A 9,513-nucleotide genomic window follows, 5' to 3' on the forward strand; every position below is an offset into this window, starting at 1 on the left:
TCCTCGTGTTCGTCGTTCTTGGTGTTGAGCGCGTAGATCACCTGCAGACAGACAGGAGAATGATTAAACACCAGAGAGAAAGGATGAAAACATGGAGCTGAAGTTTCACCGATCGATAGATGTGTATTCAGAGTGCAGAGGAATCGATACCAATAACAGCAGGAGAGGACTAGAGACAGTGATATGCACAGAAAGACACTCGCAGCCTTTGTATGTGTCTAAAGTGATCTTTTGTTTGCATGAACTGGACAAACCGAGGCAAAACGCACAAAGCCAAATGAGCCGAGAACATCATCAGTGTCTCTACTTTAAAGAGTCCTCTCCTGCTGATGTTCAGGTGTATATCAGTATGTTGTGTCTCTACTTTAAAGAGTCCTCTCCTGCTGATGTTCAGGTGTATATCAGTATGTTGTGTCTCTACTTTAAAGAGTCCTCTCCTGCTGATGTTCAGGTGTATATCAGTATGTAGTGTCTCTACTTTAAAGAGTCCTCTCCTGCTGATGTTCAGGTGTACATCACTATGTAGTGTCTCTACTTTAAAGAGTTCTCTCCTGCTGATGTTCAGGTGTATATCAGTATGTAGTGTCTCTACTTTAAAGAGTCCTCTCCTGCTGATGTTCAGGTGTATATCAGTATGCAGTGTCTCTACTTTAAAGAGTCCTCTCCTGCTGATGTTCAGGTGTATATCAGTATGTAGTGTCTCTACTTTAAAGAGTCCTCTCCTGCTGATATTCAGGTGTATATCAGTATGTAGTGTCTCTACTTTAAAGAGTCCTCTCCTGCTGATGTTCAGGTGTATATCAGTATGTAGTGTCTCTACTTTAAAGAGTCCTCTCCTGCTGATGTTCAGGTGTATATCAGTATGCAGTGTCTCTACTTTAAAGAGTCCTCTCCTGCTGATTGTTCAGGTGTATATCAGTATGTAGTGTCTCTACTTTAAAGAGTTCTCTCCTGCTGATGTTCAGGTGTATATCAGTATGTAGTGTCTCTACTTTAAAGAGTCCTCTCCTGCTGATGTTCAGGTGTATATCAGTATGTAGTGTCCTCTACTTTAAAGAGTCCTCTCCTGCTGATGTTCAGGTGTATATCAGTATGTAGTGTCTCTACTTTAAAGAGTCCTCTCCTGCTGATGTTCAGGTGTATATCAGTATGTAGTGTCTCTACTTTAAAGAGTCCTCTCCTGCTGATGTTCAGGTGTATATCCGTATAGTGTCTCTACTTTAAAGAGTCCTCTCCTGCTGATCTTCTGGTGTATATCAGTATGTAGTGTCTCTACTTTAAAGAGTCCTCTCCTGCTGATGTTCAGTTGTATATCAGTATGTAGTGTCTCTACTGTGACATGTCTCCACGCTTGAATGTTCAAAAAGCTTTTTATTTTTCTCATACTGTCTGTGCTGCAGCACCTATGTTCACCCTCTGTCTGAAACCAGAGCCCAGTCTGCTCTGATTGGTTAGCTGGCAGGCTCTGTTGTGATTGGTCAACGGCCCCTTAGACTGCTAGCCAATTCGTCCATTTACATGCACTAAAGCCTATACATTACACACTACAGGAAAGGGCCTCTTTAAAGTTCACCTGAGAGTCTGATGCTAAGTGAATAACATCTTGTCCGTCATGCTGGCGCTCTCCCTCACAGAAATATAAGTAGGTTTAATACGTGCTGCAGGTAAATGATATGCAGGATTTAAAAAAGCTTAAGCTTCAGCAAATTGAAGCCCCTGGTGAGCGGCTGATATTCTGTCGTGGTCAGCTGAATTAAATCCCCACGGCTACACTTTGTTCCACTTAAAGGTAAGGGAAGAAACTGTGTGAAAAGTAATGGACAACACATGGTAATTATCCTCCATAAGGCATGGTAACACAAGCATGTATGCTTTCTGACATTAACACCCCTTGAAATGCCAATGTGCTTAATCTGGCAGGAAATACTAAAATCACTGCTGTTATAAGCAACTTCAAATGGTCCTAAAAGCGGGTCGTTTTTCACTTAGGAAAGTTGGAGGAGGTTGAGATTTGTTTTTGAACACCATTCACATTCACAAAAACCTATATAACACACTACAGGAAGGACAAGACCCCAACAAGCAGAATAGGGCCTCTTTTGATACCTTCATCATGAACATGTGACAAAATAACTGATTGTTGCCGCTGGTTATTCTGCCTCTTCCTGCATGTTTTTTCCTCAGCGTAACATCACCTCGACGGTGTGTTTGAGTGCTCAGAGAAAGCAGAGTAATTCGCACGTTCGCCCGCTGTTCTCCTCCAGTGTGCGGCTTTGATTCCCAGCAGTAAGTCAGCCATGAGACGTTCCCTCCATTATACATGATTATATTATTAATGACGCTGGTGTTCTGCTGCTTTCATCTCTCTCTCCTCTCTTTCATCCGGCCTCTTATTGTTCTGCATCTTCGCCTCTCATCTCCTCCTCGCTCTCACAGGAGTATGCCTTGTAGTATTTGTGTCCTGAACTGAGGGTGGACATCTGATCGTCCAGTCATTTATTGTTTTCCTGTATATTGATCTACACTGGTTGTTGTGTAGTGCTGAAACGGAGCCCATCAGATCGATGAACAGACCTAATTCTATTACCCCCCCCCCCCTATTGAAACAAGACAGAAAGTAAAAAACAACATGAACCCGATCCCCTCTGAAAACAATTACCTAAAAACGTATGTATTTGGATTTTCTTGGCATTCAAATCTAAATCTACACACGTTGAGCTTCATAAAATCAAATTGAGGTTTACAGGTATTGGATTGAGACACAGCTGAGTTTACACCTGATCTCAACGTGTTAAAGTGTGTGTCTTCCACCGGCTTGATTGGCATCTGTCGACCACTCAGCTGCAAACTGACGAGCCATAACCAACAGACGCATCCAACCACTGTACATGTTGTTTTTTCACCACATAGGAGACAACAATAACGATATGAAGCAGATTTTCTGAGCAGCTGAGCATGGAAGTGAAGAGCATGCATGTGTCCAATATACACAACACTCTGTATTAATAATACAATATATTGAAGTTTCACAGAGAACAGATGCAGGGCTGACAGGGAGATAAACCATGTGCCTCATTATTTACACTCTTTAAAATAATGATGTTTCTCTCTAGATGATAAAACAAGGTAACAAACTTCTAGACTGCATCCTTTCTAGTCCTGGAAAGTTGATTTAACGTACTCAAACCTCCCAGAGGAGTCTCGTTAATCAAGAGTTCCTTCAGCAGCATGGATCAGGTTAGCATGAGGAATCAATCACTCGGTGTCAAGATGACAATAGCACCAATAGGCCCATTATCAGTTGTTTTTTTCATCCTCAATATGTCCAATACAGAGCTGCTCAGAGCAGAACGGATGAGGAATTATGGGTAAAAGGACAAAAGGGCCCCCAGGAGGGCGGTCCCTCTGAAGGAGACTTTGTGCAGTCGATCACTATTGATCCAACTAAAAAAAGTTCCCTTTGCTTTCTTTCTTTACACAGGGTTACCATCAGATTCATTAATTAAAGGATTAATGAAAGTCTTATTCTCGCAGGATCCCGCGACACTTGAGCTTTTAGTCCACTGAACGCTGGATGCTTTCACTTAGCAGTCGTGGTGTAAAATCTCTTTGAATCTGATGCTCCAAGGACACTCGGAGCACACTCTTCTCCCCGAGCGACGCTACACACAATATCACAACCTCCTCCACAAACTCAGCAGGCGACAGAAGGGCAAAACGTGTCTCTGTGATGCTCAGTTAGAGAGCAGGGTGCACGCTACCACATTAGATCCAGTTAGCTGTGCAGAAACAGCACGTGGTGACTCCATTAGATTCAATCATGTTCATGCCGTTTATTAAAACAATAAGTGTTTACATGTAAAAAACCAGTCTGTGAGGAAAGGGACACATTTTTGATGACGTTTTGCACAAAATAGGGCTGCACGATTATTAGAAATGTTATTGAAATATGTCGCAAATGTTCAAATCGTGTTCAAATGCTATTTTAAATAAAGTATAGTGATGCTGCAGAAGTTTCCCAGCATACATTTCACCCATTATATGTTCAAAATTGATACGATCTTTAAGTGACTTTTTGTCCTCTCATGTGCGAGCCAAAGCGACGGGGGCGTGTCAGTTCTCCATCACAGCTTTTCTGCAGCCTCATTTCCTTCTTAAATGGGAATTATTTCATGCAGCTGTGCAGCCACTATAATAACTGATCACTGCATTTTGTATGAGAACCGTAACCATGCATTAAAGCAACAAGCTGTAATTTAAAGCTGAAAATCAGTCAACATACAGGACTAATACGGTGAATGTAAAGCAGCCGATTGCTATTCAAGCGTCCTGCTGCAGGTGCAGTAACGGAGTCTGAAATACTGAGAATAAGATGATGTTAGCGTCAGGAGGTTGAATATAAACAAAAGTATCATGCCATCCATTTGAGGCCCTGATCTTTAAAATGATGTAATGGGCTGAAAGGCTGCCTGTCATTCTTAAATCTTTGCAGCTCCTGACAACGCTACAGATTGTTATCAAAGTCTCAATCAGAGCAGAAAAGATGGTCTGCTTTCACCGGGACAATAACTGTCTGATCCCGCTGGATATTTATCATGACGTTTCTTTGTTGCGTGAAATAAAGGCGTTGAAATTCACACAGCAAGGATCTGTGTTGGAAGTAATACTGTCAGGAAGTCATTTTCAAGTAGAAATGACCAAACTTCTCTGGGTTAAGCTTTTGTCTTATCTCAAAGTCAAATGGACATCTTTTATCATCCATTACAACAATTGATAAATGATTTACCCATGGACCAAAGGATGTGACAGATATGTATACTATATGTATCATATAGTAGTTCAAAAGTGAGATGCATTGCTTAATTGCAGTATGTTCAAAACTGAGGGTACTCACATACAAGCCGTGGCAGCACATCACTCCCACCCTCATCCACCTCCACTGGCTGCCGGTCAAGTCCAGCATATCCTACAAAGTCCCCCTCCTCAAGTCCCTCCATGCCCATGCCCCCCAGTACTTATCGGACCTCCTCCGCCCACATGCCCCCACCCCGGAACCGGCGGTCTCCAGACTCTGCTTACCCCCCCCCCCCCCCCCCCCCCCCCCCCGCACCAACTGCGAACCTTCGGGGACAGAGCCTTCAGTCAGATCCGCAACATCCCCACGCTTGGCGCCTTCAAAAGGGCCCTCAGACCCATCTGTTTACTAAGGCCTTTGGCCCCTAAGCTATTTGTTGTTTTGTCTGTCTGACTGTTTGTCTGACTGCCTTTTGTTTTGTTTGTTCCTACTCCTGTTCTTCTTTGTAAAGCGACCTTGGGTCTCATGAAAGGCGCTATATATTATTATTATTAATTGAACTTCTATCCACTTTCATTTCATTTAGCTGATTCTCTCGTTGTTGATTTTACAAGGTAATGTGGGATTTTCTTTAAAAACAGGCGAACAAGAAGGTTCTGCAACTAGAAATTGTCCTACTTTCTACCTGCTCTACTTCAAAGAACTGCTGCAATTATTAGAGGAACAATGCTGTCACACACTTCACTATAAACATGCACCAACAATACCACAAGGGAAACGAGTGAAGCACACAACAGCTTGAAAGAGAATATGGGTTTAGGCGTATTTTATGCAAGAATGAGAGGAGGAGCAATGCAGTGTTTACACAGAAGAGCCACACACACACACACACACACACACACACACACACACACACACACACACACACACACACACACACACACACACACACACACACACACACACACACACACACACACACACACACACACACACACACACAGACAGACAGACAGACAGACAGACAGACAGACAGACACACTCACACACACACACACACACACACACACACACACACACACACACACACACACACACACACACACACACACACACACACACACACACACACAGACAGACAGACAGACAGACAGACAGACAGACAGACAGACACACACACACCTAGCAGAACACTTCAATTTTTAAAAAGCAATGCCATGTGGAAACCCCACAGAGAGAGAAGTGAGTTCAGCTTTTCAGGAAAGATGAGAAGATAATTGCAGTGAAATACACCCCAACTCCTGAGGAATCCATTGCTTCCTTTCCTACTAACAATATGGATTGATCTACAAACTATTTAGCCATCATTTAAAACCAAAACACATCTTATTTGCATTGATACGACCTAAAGAATGCCTCACATTAGGGGAAGGATGTTCGAAAATGTTAACCGTTTTTACAATTTCTGCATAAAAACAATGATAACAAATATTGGATTATCTCTGTCATTCCACTAATTGATTGATCAAGTATAATATAAGTAAGTGCATAAGTGGCAATATGACACATTCAGCAAAGTGTCAATGCTTTCTTTGTATTGGCCTAAAAGCCCGGGGGCCATGTTTGTTTCAAACGATTTTATAACCAAAAGTACCTTAATGGAGAAAGAGGGCCGCACATAGATTCCCATAACTGATCATATATTTGATAAAAGTATGCGATGAGTAACTTACTCTACATTTTAAACAATATATGTCTAAATGGGTTTGCCTAGTAAGTCTGTGTAGTAAAAGCTTGGTCAATTTGTGGTTAATAATAGCAGCTTCGTGTCCCGTCTTTTTTATTGGTGTGGTGAATATTTCATGGGTACAGTGGCGCCTTTCCCAGCATGCACCAGGAGAAAAAAAAACCCTGCCCAGGTTGTCAATTCTCAAACACATCTTGGGAGCGCACCTATCCTGCATATCATTGTTTGAAAGAGCAGGAAATCCATGTAAAAACGAGGGGGAAATAAAAAGCACATTCTTGGACTGCCTTCAGAGTGTGGAATCTGTGGGATCGTGCCAATCTCTCTCTCAATTTTAATCAAGCCTGTTTTATAATCCTGCACATCCACACAACCAATCTATGTGTGTGTATCGGTGCAGATTATCCCACTGTACACAGTATCTCATTCAGTTCTGGGACAGTATCGCCATGTTATGTCAAATCTGCTCTGCTTTGTCTCCCCCTGCACACCATAATACTTCCATGTCATCCGAGACAAAAGGCTGTAGATGATGTCAACTGTAGCTGCCACCTTAAATCTTCCACTACACCACTACAGTGTCTCTTAAAGCCTCCACTGTTGCAGGTGGAGCACAAAGAAGCAGCGCTGCCTCTGCATCCTTCCAGGATTACATAACCTCCTCGGCCCTTCAGCGCTGATGGAAAAACATTCACAGGTACAAACTGTGGGCTGGCAGAAAGGTATTTATGGTCAAACTCTCTGTGTAATCACTCGTGAAATACTAATGTTAAGAGGCTGAGAATAACCCTGCGCAGAGGAGAGATATCAGGAGATCTGTATCGCCTCTTCTATGTCAGTCCACTCTGCACCGGCCCTTCGCTTTAACAACGTAAACACCCCAGCTGTGGGTCATTCATTCAATGCACTTACTCACAACTACTGTTTCCAAAACACCACCACCCATAAGCATCCAAAACAAGCCTCCTCTGGGTATTAAATGGTGACCTATGAACCCTGCGAGGATGCACAGCAGCAACATCACCTACATGCTGTCAAAAAGCAACATTTTTAGCAAACCTAATGGCCTCAAAAGGGTTGAAAGGCTTATGTTCTACATGCACAGCAGCTACAGGGTAGTTTAGGCATGGATACATGTGAGTCTCAGGCTCCTGCAGGAATGCACAATGAGACAGAAAACAGGGAAGAGTCCTGCACCAAACTGCATGTCAGAAACACCAGCACAGATCAGCATGTTTACAGTTTCCATCCCACAGCAGCAGCACACCCCTCTCAGTGTTTATATCCCAGCATGCTCTGAACACTTCCCCCTGCTTCATGCATTCACCCTCACACCTTGGTCAGCTGGGCTATCTTCTTGCTCATCTTCAGATGCAGGTCCTGCGTGTAATCCAGCGTCAAACTCCCGTCGTAAAACATGCTGGCTGTGGGAGAGGGGGAGTATTTGGAGCTGCTAGTCGAGGTGCTGTACGGAGGCTGCCAGCCTGCCCCCGTCGCCATTTTTGCAGGGAATAAAAAAACCCAAAAGCAACGCTGTGAATGTGTGCGTAAAATGGAGCTATGCGTAAAATCCCTTCATTGTTGTGTTTGTGGATAATCTTCCAGGTTCGTGGAGAGACGGGGAGCAGGGACGGCGAGGCGCGGCACCGTCCCGTCCGTCACACGCATGAGCAGCGGGAGCGAGCGCTGGGAATGATTAGAGAGGCGGGGACGCGCACCAGATGCTCAGCCAATGGCAGGTTCAAGTGGATGTAATCGGATGTAATTCTCATAATGCTGCTGGAGGACTGTGGTGGAAAGTAACCAAGCACATTTACTTAGATACTGTCCTCAAGTACACATTTAAGGTACTTGTACTTTACCCAAGTATTTTCATTTTGTACCACTTTATACTTCTACTTCACTACATTTTGGAAGCCAATTTTGTACTTTTCACTCCATTACATTTATTGACAAAATGTGTAACTAGCTACTTCACATTGTTAACAAAAACAACACATAAATAAACTATTATATATAATTATAGTTTAAGATATCCATCAGCAGTATGAATAGAGTATTGCGTACAGATAGTCTGCAATACAAAGGATATTGTTGCTTTCTGTGGGAATGCTCTTCATTCAGATTTTGTTGCATTACATCACTCTGGAGACACTGAAGCTGTGAACGATCCTGCACTGACACCTGCTGGTAATGTGCATGAACTGCAAGAGTATACTAAAGGATCAGTTCATCCAAACAGTCGTGAAACAAGTGCAGAAATGCAGGGCTTGTTGCATATTACAGATTGCTAAAAACACACCTAATACAACTGGGATCCACTTCATCAACACCTTCTGATCATCATCATTGTTCAGTTCACAGTTTTTTTTCAACTAATTTACCTCCTAATTGAGTTTAATGTTTACATAACCAGTATATCTATCCAGGGGCGCGGGAAGGAGGGTGCTAAAAACGCTAAATCTGCTAAAAAGATTGAAATAGAAGATACAGGGGCAGGGCATTATTACGCAGAATCTGTGTAATATGTAGCCAGGAATTAGCAATGCCTGGATAGCCTACTTAAATGAATGTAAATTCCACATTGTTGGTAAAATAATATTTTACATCTTAATAGTGTGTGTGTGTGTGTGTGTGTGTGTGTGTGTGTGTGTGTGTGTGTGTGTGTGTGTGTGTGTGTGTGTGTGTGTGTTCGCGCTTTTGTGCGTGCTCTATAGTGCCCGTAATAGCGTACACTGGAGTCCATTGTTATGCACTGTGTGCGTGTGGTTTCGCTCGGTGTACGTCAACATACACCCCCCCGTGCGTAATTAGCACATCGGACAGCGCCTCCACTCAAAGTACCTTCCCGCGCCTCTGTATCTATCCTATCTTGTACCCATGCTTGTACCTCTATTTCTGACCTATTTTGTAACTATTTATTCTACTTTTGACCTATTTTATTGCGTGTTTGATTAAAGCACTTCAAAAT

At 42.9% G+C, this 9,513-nt stretch overlaps 1 pseudogene; it reads right to left on the minus strand.

The window, feature by feature from the left end:
- Positions 1-8,218, minus strand: part of LOC117546921 — a 38,830-nt pseudogene extending 30,612 nt beyond the window's left edge.
- Positions 8,219-9,513: the final 1,295 nt, after the last annotated feature.

Source organism: Gymnodraco acuticeps, unplaced genomic scaffold, assembly GCF_902827175.1.
Source record: "Gymnodraco acuticeps unplaced genomic scaffold, fGymAcu1.1, whole genome shotgun sequence".
NCBI lineage: Eukaryota > Metazoa > Chordata > Actinopteri > Perciformes > Bathydraconidae > Gymnodraco > Gymnodraco acuticeps.